Source organism: Haliotis asinina, chromosome 3, assembly GCF_037392515.1.
Source record: "Haliotis asinina isolate JCU_RB_2024 chromosome 3, JCU_Hal_asi_v2, whole genome shotgun sequence".
Classification (NCBI taxonomy): domain Eukaryota; kingdom Metazoa; phylum Mollusca; class Gastropoda; order Lepetellida; family Haliotidae; genus Haliotis; species Haliotis asinina.
The window spans coordinates 44,783,627-44,804,960 of record NC_090282.1 but is presented as its reverse complement, the minus strand read 5'-3'; the positions used below and the strand labels follow the sequence as shown (position 1 = coordinate 44,804,960).

At 41.8% G+C, this 21,334-nt stretch overlaps 1 protein-coding gene across 1 annotated transcript in view; it reads left to right on the top strand.

The window, feature by feature from the left end:
* Positions 1 to 21,334, top strand: part of LOC137278103 (organic cation transporter protein-like) — a 512,032-nt gene that overhangs the window by 107,565 nt on the left and 383,133 nt on the right. The gene's annotated exons all lie outside the window — the stretch shown is intronic.

Genomic DNA, 21,334 nt, shown 5'->3' with positions numbered 1-21,334 from the left:
CATACTTGAAGGTGTTACGATTGAAACACCTCTTCCAGTCAGCAATTACAATACATTCAAAAGAACCTACAAATGAAACACTTTGTACTAATGTAGTTGGGCCTCCACGCTGTAGGAACCTATAATGACGTGGATGCACTAATAAATATGTTTACGTATATCTTCTTCACTGACAGAACATAATCTGTAGCGTCTGATTCCTTACGTCCTCTTTTGTCGACAGCAGATGTTACGATTCTAGTTGTAGCCAGTAATCATTATTTTTTAAAGCTTTGACGTCAAACTCTTTTTACAGACCAACATTCTCCAAAGTTTGTCAAGATTCACTGGTGACTGAGACTAAAGCAGTACTTGGTCGTTGTGTCTTAGAATGAAAAAGTCAAACGCCTTTTACTAGAAACAAGAAATATTTTGCTGCGGAGCTTTCGGATCAATCCATATCCTTAAAAAGACCCAGAGGACATGTTCACCAACATCTATTTAGCTTTTACCTCGACTCGTCACAGATCATCGAGCTTACACATCGGGCGTTCATCGACCGTCCGTTCACTGTTAATATTTTGTTTGGTTTCCAGATGACATCTCAAACACGTATTGATCGATTTTGACGAAAATTGGTTTATGGATAGTCTCTCATGAAAAAGGTCATGCTCGATAAGTTAGGCTCACGTGACCAAAGCAAACCTGATGTGATGATTCTGGGTTGAAAATGTAACTCAAAATGAAGAGCCTTTTTCAAGCCAAAAAGAATGATATTCAGATATCAGAAGAAATTCAAAGTATCAAATGTAAATATCGCTCTTTTTCTGCTACGCTTAATTTTTGAACTCATTCGAATAAATACGTGCAGTGTTTTATTTTATTTAGGTGTGTATAAATGGTAGATAGTGATGATAAAAAGAACAATTAAAATATATTTTGATATCAGGGATGATGTTACGAGGATTTTTTTTCATTGAGCATCGTGCCCGAGCTTGAAGATTGAGGCGATGAAAGCCGAGATGTCACATGTCACATGTCAGAGACATGATTTACATGACATGGTCGCACAGTAATATGGAAATGTTTTAATTTGTTGCACAAGTACAAAATCTCAAAGTCATTACAGAGATGAAGAGAATTACGAGTGTCAATGGCAGCTATGTTGCAAAATGGTCGACTTTGTATAAACCGACATTTTTATTTCGGTCTCGAGGGATGCCGGTTTAGATAGGTTTAGCTGTATGTCCTGTTCCAGTCCCTCTTTTTAACACTGTCCTGTACCAGGCCCTCTTTTTAACACTGCCCTGTTCCACTACCTCTTTTTAACACTCCGCTGTTCCACTCCCTCTTTTTAACACTGTCCTGTTCCAGTCCCTCTTTTTAACATTCACAACGTCACATTACCAACTGAAATTGATTATTTGGCAAACCTATTGTGGTCAAATTGCTACCTTTCAAGACTGATTGCATACCAGAAAGAGTGTCTCCTGGTATTCATTCAGTTGCCTCTACTCACCATACTTCATATAGCCAACGCAAGAGGCGTTTCTCACGAGTGACTTTAAACATTCTGAGAAATAACCCGGGAGTGATAAGGGTTTCCAGAGCTTTTGACATCTGATCAGAAACACTCAAGGTTCATCTCTCATGAGAATTTAAGTCGTTTTTCAAATAGACCCATCTGATTTTGTGGAGCGATTTGAAACTCTAGACGAGTCTTTGGTTCAATGACTTTGTCTACAGCAGTTGCAATATAAACCGTTAACAACTAAGGATCATTCATTCTTAGGATAGACTGACTTGTACACCTTCTAGTGTGAACTATGGGTTGTGAACCAGTTGTTTGATTTCCACTCTCTATATAAGATGCTTTTAGCGAACCTGAACGTGATTAAATTGCGTGTTACTACTCGACCTGTGGCATCGGTGTTCCAGGTGTGTGCAACAGTGAACAGGAAGGCGTGCTGGGTGACATCATTTCATGCACTGGTTTAACATTTCCAAATCAGTTCAGAAAATTGGGATGGTTCCACTTTAAAAAATCAAACCATTTGGCACTTGCATTTGTTTTGCTGTGGAGAATATGCCCTAGTGACATTTCACCTTGTATTTTGTTTTATTTACACGTTAATAAACAAAAAATGTCGTGTTTGTGTTATTCAGTTTTTAAGGGCAACAGGTCCATGGATATGCATATCACGTGCATTTCATGTTTGTGGGAATCTTTCTTAAAATATTGCGGCTTTTAATTGGCTCAATGGATAATCTGCTTCCATGAGATTATACTTTGTCATGATTTCCGGTTTCCTTTGCATTTTGAGAGCTGTCCATGTGAGGTCCGACTAGAGCAGTCACCAGGTGGAAGCTCAGGCTGCCTTCTTGCGGAGACAACGGATTCTCCTTGTCTTGTAGACGGGTCAGCTAATTTTGAATATAAATATACATGTTGCATGTAAATGCTTGCTGTATACCCTGTATTATTGTATAAGTGAAACAAGTGAAAGGGAAAATTGTTTGTCATCAAAGTATCTATATATTGTTCAACATGACCATGTGTCTGTGATATGTCCCTTTCCATACGTCTATTAATGACTCTGTGATGTTATTCTGTGATGTTCTCATGTATCATATCAGTGTTGACAGAGTATTCATATTCTTCTACGTATCTGAATGAGACTGAATAACCTGAATAAACACCCCACAGCAAATCGTTTTCGGTTTTGTGAGCTGTCACATATATTATGCTAATCTGCATAGACAGCTGCATGATAATATCAGGTCTTGAAGGTTAAAGGTGCGTTGTTTCACAATAATGCATGACTCATCAGCGTCTTGAACTCATTGAGCACCTTCCGCAGATTTCCTGGCTCTTCCCAAATCTGTGGAAAATACTGGCCAACATTCTGCCAACGATGACATTATTTGTGATGGTGTGGACTTTTTGCACCATCTAAAGGAACAAACCTTCTGCACATTACGCTAACTATGCTCGAGTCGTTGGCAAATGTATGGACCTCGGAGTAGAAAATAGGGAAAAGAATTACTTGTCCACCTCTCAGACTTAACCCACATAAATGTGGTGCTATTACTATTTTATCACTCAGAATTTAAACATATTGATACACTTCAAAGAACATTTTCTACACATAACAATGTGTCCTGTCTCATACAAGAAGAAAATACATATGTTGTAGACTTTTGTACTGGTGAAAGACTCCAACAGGGCTACTCTCCCGGACAAGAATCATTAGTGTCGCTAACAGCGGATAATTCGGTAAATCTTTAAGTACACTATAAATGTCAAACGTTCGATGAATTATATATTGTTAGACACGCTGTCAGTCAGATTGCCTGAATCTTTTTAAAAGACTGAGGTGAAACCCTCTTCGTTGATCAGTCTTTGACTTTTACTGTTCAACTTCGTCCTTCATGAAGTGCCAACATTCGAAATGAGATTTAGATTAGGCTGCATGCTTTGGAACATACGTCAGCGTTACGTCACTGGTGTCTCGCCACGTATGCATGGGTGAATTGTCCAAAGGAGACGATCTTAATGCAATTATTGATCTGAACAGGATAATTTTCATTGTATTTTAGTAAATGTACGTACGTTTTATGTATTATGTACCGTAATCCATCAAATGTGCGCATGATCAAGTTGTCATTAGGAAAGATATCCCTTCAGTATGTATAGATAAAATCCCGATACTTCATGACTTTCATCTTCATTCCAACACTTAGCCTTCACACAGTCTAGTTTTTTTCCTTTATTGTTTATTCCACTACACAGTGGGCACCACATTCTCCCCCAAGGACTCCAAGAACTGTCGACTAAAACATGGCTGTGTACAGGGTAAACTGGAAGATGTACAACAGACGTTATACATGTAGCTGTGTACAGGGTAAACTGGAAGATCTACAACAGACGTTATACGTGTAGCTGTGTACAGGGTAAACTGGAGGATCTACAACAGACGTTATACACGTAGCTGTGTACAGGGTAAACTGGAGGATCTACAACAGACGTTATACATGTAGCTGTGTACAAGGTCAGCTGGAAGATCTACAGCAGACGTTATACATGTAGCTGTGTACAGGATAAACTGGAGGATCTACAGCAGACGTTATACATATAGCTATGTGAGTCCCTGACGAATTCAATGCAGAGGCTACATATGATCATGGTTGCAAAGTAAGGATTCCACTACATTACAATGTATAAGGTTTTGAGCGTTGACAACGTTATTGTTTAATGTTGGCTCGTTGCGCTTCTGCAACGTTTCTAAAACATAACGATTATATTTACCAAAATGATTTGTTTTCGGCCCGTGTGATGTATGAAAAACTCGGCTTTCCATAGCATTTCAGATTTGTCATACATAATTATAGATCAGTGCTGAAAGATCTCTGTATATAGTTGCTGAAATAATGCTAAATGTCGAAACCGTATCTTTGGATGACCACAGCCTCCGAATCCAGGTGCCTGTCGTTTGTCATGTTCGACCATGGGGAAAAAGGGGTTTTCATTAGAATTTCAATCTGACACTGTTAGTGTGGTTACCAGGTCACTCCTGTCTGCTGACATACACAGCATCATAAGCTCACTGCACTGGTTGCCCATCGCTTCGCGATTTTGTGTTTGTTTTTTGTTAGGTTTTTATTTTTATTTATTTAGTTTTTTGCCTTACTTACCAGTGTGTTCACGGAACTTCTCCTGTGTATCTAACACACGTGGGCGAAAGAAAGTGAACACCCTTATGATTGATAATATCAAAGCAAAACATACAATGCTTTTAAGTTACAGTACATTTCATGAAGCCAGCATTTGGGACAATGCACCAATAGTGTCTATGAGAAACTTATCACAGATGAAAAGCACGTGTCATGTAATACACAAAGGGGTCGTTATAGCACAATTCATAGATACGACAAGAGTCAGTGATGGAATGTCTCAGCCATTTCAAGTCAAACACATACACATCCTCTGTAACGAGTGTGACCACCTCTAGTAGCAAAACATGCTCAGACTCGCCGTCTCATTGATGTCCTCAGCCGACGTTTGGCATCATTCGGAATTCTATTCCACTCGTTCCTGAGAGCGTCTGCAAGTTCTTGTCGGCTCGTTGGGGGATGTAGTCGTGGTCTTCTCACCTGGCGATTCATGTGATCACAGAAATGCTTTTTGGGGTTTAAAAATGGTGAGCGTGCTGGCCTTGGGAGAATGTGGATATTCTGGGCGTTCAAGAAGTTCTGGACAATATGCGCTGTGTGGGGCCTGCAGAAGTGGTCCCTATTGTCTCTGTATCTCTCTCAAGTGTCCACGTATTACGATCGCTCGTATACGTTGATTCCAACAAATTTCTCCCCACACCAGCACACCGGCCTCTCCAAAAGGATGCATTTCTTGAACGCAGTTCGGCGCTGGTCTTTCTCCCTTGTGACCCAGTCATCATTACAGAACAAGCTGAATCGACTTTCATCTGTCAAAAACACTCGCTACAAATTTCGTTCCAGCCATCGACGTACAGTCCTTGCCCACTGTAGCCTACAACGACGACGTTCCTGAGTCAATGCAAATTCCACGCAGAGACGTCGAGCTCTGACACCTGCTGCACGTTGACGTCGTAGCACAGTACGTCGACTGATGACATGTCCGAGAGCCGTTCCCGTGATGTCGTGGCCCGCCTTGGGTGGTGCTAACCTGCCTGTAACACTGGAACATCCTGATGATGGTAGCACGTGTGCAGTTAAGGGCTCTTGCAATCTCTCTGTCTCTCTCTCTTTCTCTCTCTCTCTCTCCCCCCTCCCCCCCCCCCTTTTTCTCTCGAAAGTGTGCTCTCACGTGGTTCTACATGGCCACCATGCTGCATTTGGGCGCATGATTAGTCAGTTTGTGGGCGAACCGTTTCGGCATATAAGGATTTTACTGATTTGACCAAATTTACGAAAAATTAAACATAACAAGTGTTCATTCTCTTTTGACCGTGAGTTTATGTTAACTCCTGACACAGTGCCAGCTAGCTAGACAGATAGCTAGATGTCTCAGGTCCAGTTCATTGACATTCCCCGATTTCTGCTGAAAACATTCGGAGGCAGAACTTTCAGTGTGACAGCAAATGAAATTAGCACCCCCACACTTTTCTTTCATGCGAATCCCACCTGAAGACTTCTCTGTTGAACAATTATTTCTGACTCTAGACTCTCTTTGCTACAGCGCTCTGATGAGTGAAAAAGATCTATTGAGATGAAACTGTTATTATTATGTTTTACAAATTAAGATGCAAATGCAGCGAAAAGAGATAGGATGATCCTGGCACAGTCAGGCCGGTAAGGCTCATCAACAGCTCAGGTCCTTTGCCCCCTCTACAGGCAAGACCAGACAACGAATGGGACTTCTCCCAGAAAACACTGCCTAGTCGAAACCCACCAAGACTCAAACCACTGCAGCCCTGTGCATTACCCCGAGTATCGGAATGCCTGCTCCTCATCTCCGTCAAGAGATCAGGAGGTACCAAACCATGGTCGTCGGCTACCTCCATCCTCCTTACGGACGGTTGTCGTAGCAACATCCCCTTGGCTAACTCCCCAATTTCCGATGCACACTTGTCATACCTTGACAAGAGGCTCAGTGTGTCTTAGGTTCAGCCAATTACTTTGAGTATCAGCAACAGCTAACAGACATTCGCAGCCATGGGAGTGGTCCAACCGAACCCCCCAAAAGACGGAGTCTACTCCAAAAAAAAACCCGGACAGGATAAGTGTCCTTTCGGAAGGGAGGGGGGAAGGAAGGCCACAAGGGGTCCCACCCCTTCCTCCACTCCCGGGAAGAAACTTGATGGGCGCAAGCGTTGTGGCAAACCTCCCCGAATCCCGGGGCACAATTGACGGATGGGTCCCGCCAGTCCTCCCCGCTCCGATAGCAGATCCTTCCATAGGGCCTGTAGGGTGTCGTCTCTCGAAATATGTACCAAACTGAGTTCAGCTCGGACTGGACAAGTTCGTACGTCTGATTCTGGAGTCGGGCTTTCACATTCCTGTCTCCTCCCCTCCACCTCTCACCTGCAATCCGGTCAAATGGCTTCCCGATCCGGACAGGTTCGAGTTGCTTTTGGAACAGGTGGAAACTCTCATTGCCAAGGAGGCAGTAGAGTAACTCCCTCTTCAGAATCTGACTCCTGGCTATTACTCTCCAGTATTTCTCAGACCCATAAAGAACACGGGAAAATGCGGCTTTATTCACGATTTGAAGGAGTTATTCACGATTTGAACGGATCTCTGTCCCTCCGTCAGTGACAGAAGCTACTGGATCAACTGACGTCCGCACAAGACCTAACGGTCAGGGGGCGACTTCTCCTCCGACCCCTTCAGGTCTTTCTGAACCATCGCATCAGGGAGGTGCACTGCACCCACCCCATCAGACTCCCCGAACATCTTCTCCAATTCCTCAAATGGTGGAACCGAGACGAGAATGTGTTAGGGGGTGTCGCCCTCGTCCTCCAACCCCGTCACTCAATCTCTTTGTGGACGCCTCCACTCAGGGGTTCAGGGGTTGAGAGCACACATGGGGACTGAAACCTCCTGGAATCGGATGCAGTATGGCTAGCAATCCCCCACTGGAGGGAAGCTCTCAGGGAGCAAGTGGTACTGGTTCACACGGACAGCTTGGTAGCGGCCTGGGCGATCAACCGCCAGGGTTCGACCAGAGCGGGTCCACTTCTAGAGTGGACACTACAACTGTTTGAGCTGACGGACAGCTTGCGGCTGACCATTCGGGCGGTGCACATCTCAGGGGCCAAGAACATCTTGGCGGACGCCCTCTCTCATCCGGACATCCCTCCATTTACGGAGTGGCAACTGCACTCTCGGACCTTCCAAACGCTGTGCCTTCAGTTCGGCAGGCCGCTGGTGGACCTGTTTGCCACCAAACTCAACCACCAACTGCTCACGTACGTGTCCCCTGTACCAGACCCAGAGACATGGGCCTTAGACGCTCTGCCCTTAGACTGGGAAGGGATGGACGCCTACGCTCGACCCCCCCCCCCCCCCCCAGTGATACTACAACGGGTACTAACCAAACTACAAGAGAGCTGAATCTCAATTTTCTGCTAGTAGCTCCCAAGTGACCGGCTCGGACTTGGTATGTACCCCTCCGCAGACTTTGCAGTCAAGATCCCGTACTGATACCTCTCCGGAGGGATCTTCTCCTAAGTCAATCTGCATGCTTGGCTGGTATACAAAGGAGTCTGAGGAGGGGTGGGTACTCCAACCAGGTCGCTTCTGCCATAGCGGGGTCGCAGAGGGTGACAACTAGGAAACTGTATGATTTCCAGTTGGAAGCGTTTGTTTCCTTTTGCGAGGGTTTGTGCTGACACTGCTTCCCTTCCCCAGATAGCGGAATATGTGGTCCACCGACGTACCGCAAGGGGCCTCAAGGCCTCTTCCATCAACACCAGCCTGGCGGGCATCATGTTCGTCATCAGGAAACGGTCTCCAGGGTTGGATATGTCGGTACTCAAGGAGCTCATTAAGAGCTTCAGGCAGGCAGAGGGCAGACGCAAACCCAGGGCCCCCGTGTGGGACCTGAGCATAGTCCTGAACCACCTAAAGTCGGACTGTTATGAGCCCCTAGAGGAAGCTCCCATCCTCAGGCTGACGGTCAAGACGGCCTTTCTGGTAGCTAGGGCTTCAGTCGCTAGGATCAGCGAGATCCACGCACTTCATGCGGACATCTTGAGGTTCGAACTGGCGGATGGTGGATCGGCTATACTAGGGCTCGATCCCACTTTCGTGTGTAAAAATCAAGAGGCGGGCGAACTCGGCTGCATTTTCCACATTCCCTCTTTGACTCCACTGGTGGACCCCAATGAGGATGGAACGCTTGCATTGTGTCCAGTCAGGGCGATGCGCATATACACGGACTGCACCCGCACCTTGAGACGGGGCCAACGCAGGTTGTTTCTTCCTCTTTCCCAACGGAGCACGAGGGAAATTGAAATTGACAAAAGGACACTGGGAGTCCAGTGGTGATAGAAGCCTACAAGGCTGCTCACCTCCCAGCACCCACGAAAACCAACCCACATACAATCAGGTCAGCATCGGCTACCTTGGAATACCACAGCCAGGTGTTTCTGAAGGTCAAGGTCAGTCTTTGCCTACCACTATTTGAGGGAGCTATCAAATGAGGATTTGGCGGGAGTGTCCCGGTTAGGACCCAAGGTCTTAGCACAGCAGAGAACTTCGGGGTCACTGTTCGTCAGGCGACGAAACACACAAAGACCTATGTGGGTCTCCTAGTGGTATACGGCAATCTTCCTCGGTTTTTTGAGATTCTTTGTTAATAAACGTTCGAATCTTTCCTAATTCTCGGTTATCCTTTCAGTTGGTTTTCAGTTCCCTCCTAAGTGGTTCCTCCCTATGCGGGCTCCTCAACACAGATGGAGTCATCTACAGGGGTGAAGGGAACGAGTCGCTCTTCCGTACCGGCCTTCAGTCTCCCTCATCTGAACCGCTTACACTATTTCAGGTTGAGAGACGATCTGGGTCTTAACCCCCTCTAGCCCTCCTCCTACTGTGGGATCCTGGGCAATTGTTGGCTCTCAACAATGACAAGTATGTAAAAAATTGTACATTATTGATTGAATGCGCAATACATACCTTATAACTAAACCTGGAAAATTATAGGAACACTTGTGTTCCCTTATCCGTTTCCTTGAGTATATGTTAAATATATAAATATGCAGACATTTGCTTTTGGCCGTATACTTGACAGTTTCGCTTGGCGCGTAAAAATTCAACAGAATTCACATGTGTATAACTGATGTCAAGAATATAACCTGGAACAAAGTAGGAACCTTGTTTTTGCTCGACATCGTCACAATGATCCCAAAGGCACAGTTCTCAAAAGTCCCCTGGTGGCATCTTCAATTCGACAGACATTGGTTTTGTGATTTTTACAAATTCTAAATTCACGATATCATGCAGCATTTTAAATGAAAGCTGTTCTTTTTGTAAGCCATGAAACGTTTGTTTAACACTGTGCTATAATTAGCACTTGAAACAATGAGCATTTGAAGTAACAGTATTTTGTTAACATTATATAGCCAGTGATCGTCACGATGGAAGAGAGATCTATGGAAGAAAAGAAGAAAGAGGAACTTCTGAATTTACAATGATTCAAATAGATTCAAATCCCCTTTTCCCTCACGCAGTCCGTGTACGAATGAATTCAATCACCGGGAACTATGTCCAGTGTCATTATAAAATGACGTTTGAGCAGTTGTGGCCACTGGAACAGTATATATACAGACAGACACATGTCTGGACGTTATATTCCCTAATAATGAGTATGTCTTTTTTCTTTAAATGTTAATAATATTATTTTCAATGACAACAAAACCAATATTTTAAGATCAGAGAAAGAGCTTTCCTTTGACAAAGTACATGACATCATAAATATTAAACTATAAAACAATTTAAAAAATATACAATATAGAAATGGTGGCGACATTTTGAAAATGCCAGTGGAACCTAGGAGAAATCTGTGCCAGATGCATCAGCATGCTAGAAAGGTAATCCAGTATCCCGACTAGTATATTCACCACGTAGTGAGTGGTCTCACATGATGCCTTTACAATATGCGATATATGAACCCGGTCCCCCTCTTGAAGAGACATTACCAGTGGTGTTGTGTGATATAACAGTTTTATAGTACCAACAACTGTTATTTTATTGATTTTACAGGTTTCGCTGCTTTGTCTGAATGTGAGACTTTACATTCAAATCTACTAGAATATGTCACCAGAGCACAGTACCAAACCATTCTACAACTGTAAAAATAATATATGACAACGTATCTTTTAATTGTTCAATAATTCCTTTTGGTTCTTTTCGAATGAAACCAAAACAGAGACAGCTGCAGTTGCATGTTGAAGTCCAATAAACCCAGTGTAGGTGCTTCTATAAATAGTATTTGTTGAATTGTTTTCTCGTGTTAGTGGCGTTTATCATGCTATGGCGTTGAGAGCAGAGAGGGTTTCGTCCGCTGAACACAGAGGCAGATGGTGGGCGGGATCTCTAAGGACTTTGTACCTGTTAGTTCACTTGTAGTGTTCAAATATGGTATAAAAACTGACAGAGAATTGGCTGTACCAGAGAATAATATGCATTCAGCAGTAATGGCGGTGACTACAACTGATGTCTGGTTCTACATAACAAATAACATCCTAACTGATAACATCCAAATTTACATATATGGCAAACGTTGCCGACAGTTATTATCGTTGTTTGCTGACTAGATGCGAATTAGCACATGCTTTTAGATAATAATGATAGAACATCGTTTCGCGTGTATTTGAATGTCATTAAGCCCACCAATAAAGCAACGCTTTTTCGATCTGCAAAACGTATGTAGATGGCGCATTACCAATGTAGAAGAAAAGTTAACTATACAGGAAGAAGGCTGTATTGTCTGAAGTGTTGTTTATAACGATGGCATTAGAATTTTGCATGACTCACTTTCTTGAGACGGTCATGGCTTTGGGGGTACGAGTTGCACATACTGTAGTGAGTGAGTTGAGTTTTACGCCGCTTTTAGCAAATATTCCAGCAATATCACAGCGGGGAGCACCAGAAAATGGGTTTCACACATTGTACCCATATGGGGAATTGAACCCGGGCCTTCGGCGTGACGAGCGAACGCTTTAACAACTAGGCTACCCCATCGCCCCCTGCACATACTAGTACTGTAAACCTTAAACATGTACAGTATTCAACATTGGAATGTTACGTATTAGAAACTGTTGTGGTTCAAATAACTTCAGAGCAATGCTAGAATACAACTACCATCATTGCTTATTCTATTAGATACGATAAACCATGATGCTTATATTGAGGCACAGTGGTATCTTAAGTATAACAGTGGCATTTGTCACTGCAGGAACGTGTGAGATCTTTGTCCAGCTACTCTCTTAGTACCAAGCAACATTTTATTAACCCACCACGTTTTCTTTTTATCACCACCCTAAACACAACGCACTGGTGCAAACATTTACTCTTTGAAAAAGTAGGAGAACTTCATTTTTAATTTACAATTGAGATTTGTGAGTCGATTGAGTGGATCAAATTTCACATGATAATAACGAATGCTTTGAGAGTGCATCACCAAACGCACTTCTTTACGAGCATAGCTGTTTGTAAAGTAATCGCTCTTGAAAAATGATTGGTGTATGACATGAAGTCGGTAGTTTTTTTTCATTTTCAAGCAAAAAGACATTTTGGGATTTTAGGAATGTGCATTCGAAGAATGACAATGAAGAATGGCTTTATGTTTCTCAAGAAGGTTATGCCAACCTCGAATGCATGAAAGGAAGGGTTGGGATGAGGAATGACATGCATGTAAGACTTTTTTTCAGCATATGAAAGGATGAAAGCGTTTGCAGCATTCGATCAAATACAAGCTACACAGCATCGTGAAAGCGTTTGCAATACATACTCAGGTTCCATCACTGGATCAGTGTCTTAGCTGAATTGTTATTTGGAGAAAGGAAAGCTTTTTCAAGCCAATACTGAAAGGACTTATGTTGTTTGAAAACATAGCATTCCATAGAAATCATTCTGATGCAGCTCGCCTAATAGTTTCATATCCCATTTTTCTTTTTGTTGTATCTCGAGTGAACGACGGTGTCTTTCTCTTATTCCTAATAAAACATTCCTAGAGTTTGTTGCAACAATAACCGTACTTTTGACTTGGCTAATTGCGCAACAGTATCGTTTCCGCAGCCGTTCTTTCAAACTGGTATCAGATCATGGATCAGATGTCAATTGGCGGGATTGGGTTTTGCAGTGAGCGAGTCATGTTGAATTTAAATGTCACATCTCTTGACGGATCGTTAAAGTTAAAAGCACCTGTACCTCCTTTGTTGTTGCAATTATAGTCCATTAATATAATATAGTTTAGAGATAAATGTGTTTCCCTTACACATTTGTTTTTAGTTGTGCGATATGTATTGGTTTTCGTTGTCTTGAGAAAATTGCCAACAGGGTCATTTGATGCAGTTACGTCGTCATTAATTATTTCATACAGCATCGATCGGTGTTTTGTTACATCTTGGTTTATTCCGCATGGTCGGTTCAATACTTCACACATAGAAATTTCGGAAATCAGTAAATCTTATGATAATAATTATTTAATACAAAAACCTATTTAGGGTACACCTAGTCTTTCTAATCCTAGTAGGGAAGGGCAAGGAATGGATGTTGTGCTTTTTGTTGTGCTTTTCTACTATCAAGCTTGGCTGGGATGTCGATAATATTGTTGGAAAGGCCGGTCCGCTGGTAATATCACCTGCAGCTATCCACCCACATGCAGTTAAACAAACTGTAACACATCTGTAGCATTTCAGTCCAGGATGAAAATGTTTACCTAGTGTCCCTCAGGTTAATGGGTAGATAATGTATCTTATGTACAACAACACGTCACAATTTAATTCTGGACTCACAGAAGTCCAGAAACTCTCCGCACTCTGGCTACTCTCTGACAAGGGATTTGACAACAATAATCATGCAGCTGTTATGAATATGTGCTAAGGATGAAAATGTGCAAAAAATATTTTTCGGAAACTCAAAATTTACATTCGCTCGCCCATTGGCGAGAATATTTGATTTCGTCCAGATTGAAAGGTTTGGAGGTTGTAAATGAATACAAGTATATTCATAAGTATCATGACACAAATTTTAACTTATTGTGTCCAAATTCCGGTAATTTAGAACGATTTTTTAAAATCTCGCCCATGGGAGAAAATATTTTGGCCCGTGAGAGAGACTATTTACTTTTACATGTGTTTTTTTCCCCGTGTTTTGGAGGTTCAACTCATTTTGACGTAAATCGGCTGATTGAGAACGATTTTATCAAAATCTCGCCCATGGGCGAAAAACATCATGGTGAAAATATTTCCTTTTACCAAAATACAGCTTTTTTCATGTCTGAGAGGCTGTAAATGAATGAATGTATGTCTTTAAGTATCGTGAAATAATTTCAACTCACTTTGACTTACTTCGGCTAACTGAAAGCAATATTTAAAAATCTCGTCCATGGGCAAAAACATTTAGGTCCATAGCCGAAAATATTCACTCAAAATACTCCTTTCCCATGTTTTGGATGTGGTAATTTTTATTGTTTTAGGAGGTTGTAAATGAATGAAAATGTGTTTATAAGTATCATGATAAAAAAAATGAAATCATTCTGGTCTTAATTCGACTAATCTCACTAATCTCTTCGTAATTCAATTAATTTCTTGTCAATTACACAAGAAACAATCTTGTCACAATATCATCTTTCGTGTACGCATTTAGCTCTACACACATTTGCGTGAGATGAATTGATATTCAAATTAAAATGAAGAATCCTAATTTAATGCCACGTATGCAATGTATGCCAATGTCAGATCAGTTCAATCGGTCCTTAGCTTGAGAAGATACATCATCAATCTGTACTTTGATACTTTCTGTATGCATAAGTAAATCGTTGTCGTACACATGCACAGATGCACACGCACACATGCATAGGTTTAGATGTCTGTTCCATTTATATCTGTATTCCAACTGACAATAAACGCCCCAGTTGTCAATGTAACACTTGCAGAGGAAAAGGAAATATGCAACACAGAGAGTCTTCATAACTGATGGCTAAGGGGATGATTTTATGGAGATGCATGTTAAACGTGACCAACCCAGCTCCCTCCTAAAAGTTAGGTTCATGGACATTTAAAATCACCATCCCTACCCCCTACCCCCTACCCCCTACCCCCTACCCCCTACCCCCTCCACTACACACGCGCGCGCACACACCCCACCCACCACCTTCTTAGAATCATTACCTCACACTTTCATGGGAACATTTTCTTTACCGTCATAAATTTATAAACTTATGACATGTTTGGTATACACCTATTAATAAGTCAACACCCACACATTTAAAGGTAGAATCAAACGCTACATCGTGCAACATGAAATGAACACCAAGAAACCGAACAGACACTGAATTGCTTTGATGAACTAGGTATGCTGTGTCTCTGCCGCCATGCACACTGTGAACGAAGCCGTTGAATCGTTCGCCGTTGCTATTTCTCCAATTCTGTTGGGAATCTTCGGTATAAGATGCTGACATATTAATCCTATTTTCGCTGACACATGATACAAAAGATATTATAATCTGCGAGGTTGATGAAACTACTTTATTGCGCATTAAAGTTATCTATTCTGAAAATCGCTGCGTGGGTGGATGTTTCGTCAACTGTGCTTGATAGATTTGAAAGATTTCTTAGAGTTAGTGTTTATAAGATTCTAAATTCAAGCCAAGATAAAAGTGGGCAATTTATATATAATTTCCAGACAATGTGAAGTGTTCGGGATGTATGGACACGCTTATAAACAAACTCACATAGCCCAGGGTGTTCCACACTATGATGAACCGCTGATGCATGTTTCTATGAATTGGATTGCTACAAGGATGAAACTTTAAAATAGCATGGTCACGTGTTCTGTGGCCATAACGATTACGAATTTGCGCACTTAAGTGAACGATGGGGGGGGGGGGGGGGGGGGGAGGGGACGTTCCCGTGGGTACCGCCGTGTGCTCTCATCACTGCTCAGCACATCATAGTTACCGACTGAATAGGTTTACAGATTCTCTCATGTGGAGTTCTCCCCCATTCTTCCATCATTGCATGCTTTGACTAGTTATCTAAGTGTCTGTTGTCATTCACGTCTATCGATGTCCTCCCACAGATGCCCAATCCGGTTCATCCCACAGATGCCCAATCCGGTTCATCCCACAGATGCCCAATCCGGTTCATCCCACAGATGCCCAATCCGGTTCATCCCACAGATGCACTATCGAGTTCATTCCACAGATGCCTTGCGAGGTCAACCCACAGATGTCCTGTCGAGTTCAACCCACAGATGTCCAATCGAGTTCAACCCACAGATACCGTATCGAGTTCATCCCACAGATGTCCAGTCGAGTTCAACCCACAGATGCCCAATCGAGTTCAACCCACCGATACCGTATCGAGTTCAACCCACAGATGTCCAATCGAGTTCAACCCACAGATGTCCTGTCGAGTTCAACCCACAGATGTCCAATCGAGTTCAACCCACAGATACCGTATCGAGTTCAACCCACAGATGCCCAATCGAGTTCAACCCACCGATACCCAATCGAGTTCAACCCAAAGATACCTTATCGAGTTCATTCCACACGTGTCCTGTAGGGTTGATCCCACTGATGCCATGTCGGCTCCGTATCCGAAGATCTGTATTGAAAAGGCAAACATTATCAGTTTGAATTAAGAAAGAAGTCAGCAGTAGCAAGTGCTGTAGCGTTTTTTATGTTGAAACATGTCCCCTTCTCGTGTGATAATCAGAAGAATCTGGTCGATGGCTTGCTGTCATATCACCCCGTACCACCACGAAGGCACACCTCTCATTCCCGCCATGGAATCGGTCGAACTGTTGAACTGTCGAACTGTCGAACTGTCGAACGTTGATTTCGATGTCGATCTTTTGCTGAACTGAGGCAGGTATCTCGACCCCATGAGCACGCTGTTCTTGTATACGTTGGCATGACGTGCGAATGACGTACGCTTCAATGCATCCTGTGGCGGTTTTGCGATGGTGCGACTGGCAGCATTCAGTCTCGGCATATTGAAGCTTCCAATATGTCAAAATGCTGGTTGACATTTGACTTTCTATAGTCAGTGTCAGAGCAAATGATACTCTCATCTAGCAGTCTTATAACATTTGCTGTAGGCACAGCAAGTGAAAACTGTTGTGTTTGTGGACTACTCGAACGAACGTCACTAAAATCGTTAAATCAGTTCTTTCGGATTTGTTTTGAATAAATGAAATCACTATTTTCATGATCTCCTGTATGCGTTTCTCATTTTGATTTTGAAAGAGTGCGTTGCAGGATGTAGCTACTGCCGATGATGATGTCAGTGACAAGTTAAGCGCTCCTTCCATTGATTTCATCATGAAGTCACCGATTTACTACGTCTTCTGTGTAAACAAGGCGAATAAACATGTACAGATGTGCATAACATCACCTTTACGTCAGGGTGTGAAGCGCATTTCCGGTGTTCTCCGCCGTGATATTGCTGGCATATTGAAAAACAATGGCGTAAAACTCACTCATAGTATGTCAAAAGTAAAAAGAGAATAGTTTAATTTACAACGTGAGTCTGGTTATTTTTACCATTATGGCTACTAATGTACTATATCATCATGTTGGTTTCTTATATGTGATTCATTTTGTACGTGGATACATACTTTCATTGTATGAGTTACTGCAGTAATAAACACTGAAGAAGATGCCAAGTTATGGACTTAAAAAATAGTCAGAAGGAAACGGACATCTTAATACAAGCCATACCATTAGACTGTTGACATTTGGGTTTATAAATATAGCCTGAAAGTTGAATCCAACTTTTATTTCGCAAACGTGTCTGTGTAATGTAATGATAAAGCGTCAGATTCTAAAGTAACATTTGCAGAGATCCTTTCTATTGCGCGTCCGATTCTGCATATTTTCAATTTCAGAGATGTAACTGTATCTCAGCTTGTCTCGAAGGAAAGTGCGAATTTACAGGCCTTGGATTTTTATCCAATAGTACAATGCTGGCAAACCATGTAACATAATCTACGTGAATTTCGAACTCGCAAAGATACGTTCCTGACAAGATTCGCATCGCTTCCGCCTTATTTTTAATTTGGTATATACATCTTTGAATATTCTATTTATGACTGTTTAATCGCTGCAAAAACGTCAGTCCACCTGCAGGGTGAAATGATCCGAGGGATCCAGCAGTATGGCAGAGTAGGAGCAATACATGCTGAATATCGCAAACAAATCACAAATCTTCATTAATCAAACACGACCATCGTGAAACTCCAAACAGGGACGTTACACATCTGTGAACATAATAGATAGTATCTGATTGGAATTTCCATTGTCTGTGTATCCAGACAGCACAGACAGAAAAAAAAACTGTTTGTGTGGACATTGCTACCTCTTCAGCACCGAATGAGACAAAAAACCTCTTTTTTGATTAAACTTTCCGGATAATTATGTTGAAGTTGTCTTGTTTGGCCGACCCGTGTCCCATGCTTGTATGCCATATATCTCTATACCTATATCAAACCGTGAAGACTTCAGAAACTCAGCTTTGTCGTAAAAGGCTACTGATGTCTTCGTGTTTCACAGAGCGCTGTTCATCATGTCTGGCATATGATTGTCTGGTCCAAACTTAATTATTAACTTGACGTTGTGATGGGTACAGGGGTAATGGGATTCTAGTAATCTTCAGTTCTATACTGGACAAACTAAGTCAGGGATATTAGTATTTTTATGATTGATATATTATCAGTGTGTCATTGAGTAAATAGATCATTATTCAAAATTTCGAAAATTGAATATATCCCTAACTGTTTTTGTCCAGTATAGTTTTCATCTTGGGCGGCAATTTGTTGGGAAGAATTGGAAACTTAAATTGCAAAGGTTAAAATTTTTAAAAACCCATCGGGATGGCGAAAATAGCCTCTAATACGAGTAGAAGTGTTCTTAGTGACATTTCAGAGAGCAAACTGCTGTGGATGCAATACGTAACAGCACTGTTATAACTTTCATTTATCGTGGAATACGATCAGGTTGTCACAGCTCAACGTCGTTTTCATATCTCCACCTTGCAACAATGGCCGACGCGGTATCTGTATCCTTCACTCAGATTCATAGTCTAAATGTATGGAAGCTAAGCTAAGGTCAGTCATCAATGTATCAATGTTCCTTCAGCAAAGTCAGTGATTAATTCTGTTGTTCAACACGAGTATATCATTATCATCTAGATAATGTCTGTTTGATTGAATACAATGTGCAAACATCACAAAACAGTCCTTTGTCTACAGGCTTGATGTAAGTAGGAGGACGATTATTTCAGAGGTGTTTAATGCCAAGCTCTTTAAAACTACATTTTGTATTTTTTGAATGTGCCATGGGAATATGTCACCTCATTAAAGATATACCAAATTAAATTATTTTCAACGCTCCTGCTACTTGAAAGGTAACATTGTTACAAATCGTGTGTAGGAGGATGTTTCTGTCAGCTTTATCTTCACACACATTGAAACATCCTGCTTATTTATGTACACTCTTCATAAAATGAAACGCAAAACCCAAATATAAATGAAAATTTGGTGTTATTCAAGGACGTGTAGATCAGCGGAAAACAAAGATACATGAATGAAATTTTGTGGAGCAATGCATTGCTATCTTTTCCATATTTCATGAGAATAACAGTCATCACAGTCATTACTGCTGTCCACCAGGTGGTGTTCAAGTCAGTACCTCGTATGACCACCTCCAGCTGCTACCACTGCCCGACACCTCCTTGGTACAGATCGAATCAGTCGTTGGATGTTTTATTGTGGAATCCTTCTCCATTCCTCCGGAGACGGTTCCTGATTGTCGGATCTGACACTCTTCGGGCTCCAAACTGTTCTTGTGCTGTGTCCTGAGCGGTACGATGGCGGTCACGTAGGTGGGTTACCCGGATGTACCGATCTTGGGCAGGGCAGGTGACTCTAGGCCTTCCTCATCTTGGACGGTCATTTGCCGAATTTGAATGACGAAATCAATCCCACAATCGAGTGCTTCGGTGAACGTTGAAGATCCTTGTCACCTCACTCTTTGATTCGCCAGCTTGCAATCGTCTGATTGCCTGATTTCGATCAGCAGCGTTGAGACGTCCCATTTTCGTGCACAGTACTTGCAAAGATCATGGATGAAATTGTGAGATTCATTTGGGTTCCATATAGTCACATGCCGTACTCATGTTTTGCACGTGAGAAACAATCATTGTGCCTGATATTCGTGCTGAATGACAGCAACGCACATCATGGCAATCCTGATTGAACGTTCAAAATAATTTTTGGTTGCGTTTGGTCAAGCATGATCTTCTAAAACATTCCAGAAACACCGTACAATCCCCCCCCCCCCCCCCCAAATACATATGTGTACAAACGTGAAATTTTTGAATTTAAGTTTCATTTTGCGTTTCTTTGTTTGAAGAGTGTATTTACAGTCAAGGATTTCTCTGCTTTAATAAGAACTGTTCGATCGTACACTAATGTTTCATGAAATATTCTGAAAAAAAACATTCAAAAGCTATGTTTTATGAGTGAAAGAAGTTACTCGTATTTGAAGAAGACGTGTTTTCAATGGCCTTTAATGCTTTTCGTGATGACTACTTTCTGATGTGAAGTGTTCAGTCGACAGCTTTGTCAGTATCTGTCATTAACAGCAATAATCCTGAGAATAGCCAACTGCATGAATGATTAAGGAACGAAGGTAACAGGTGGATATATTTGTGTTGCAGCATGGTCTTGAAATTAATGACTTTAACATCCTTCTTAACTTGTTGCATTATTTTAACAGAATTGTTTCATTTACTCTGACTCAAACAGCACTGTTATTGTGTTGTAACAAAACATAATCCAACAAAAATGAATCATTTCACTAAAGCCGCTTGTTGTCTTTGGGCTTTTGCAGGGAACAATATATTTTTCAGCTACAGATGCAAACATGTATATTTGTTTACAAGACAATATCTTCTGTTTTCAAGAGTGTGATGCATAGTTATGTTCCGTGGATCTTCTGGATCAATTTACATTTTTCGATAAAATTCCAGCAAGAGCTTCACAAAAAAGAAATATATATGTTTAAACATATACTTGTCATTACCCATCTACCATTTATGATCTGTCTTTCAGTCATTCATTCATCTGTGCATCAAAGTTAGATTCGGGGTCAGTTTTACTTTAATTCACCATCATTCACCTGGGTTGTCATCACTTTTTCATCCCAAAACTATTCCTGATTCGAGTTTGTTGCATTATCAAACCGGTCATTTAGTTTGATGTCATCCATCCGTCCACAAGAGCTGTGCAGGTTACCGTGGCAAGAACAGGAACAACTTTACTGGAACGAACCGTCATGTTGAATTAATCCAGATGATGAGGTTAAATTTTATTACATCGAGAGATATACATGTCGACTTGAGTGACATTAGGCCATATCCCCATAGCGTACTCATTCAAGCCGAGGAAAACAAGAAGGAGGGACACAATTCTAAGGGGAAATTGTTGCTCCAAGAATGATGACGTTTTTTAAAGAGGTTGCCATGGAAGTATGTGCAGAGTTAAGGTTTTGATCAATTTGAAACGTTATCTGAACAGTCCTCCTCTGGACATCGATTGACGTTTGGTGTAGAGTGTATTATTAAATTATCACTGCGCAGATGCA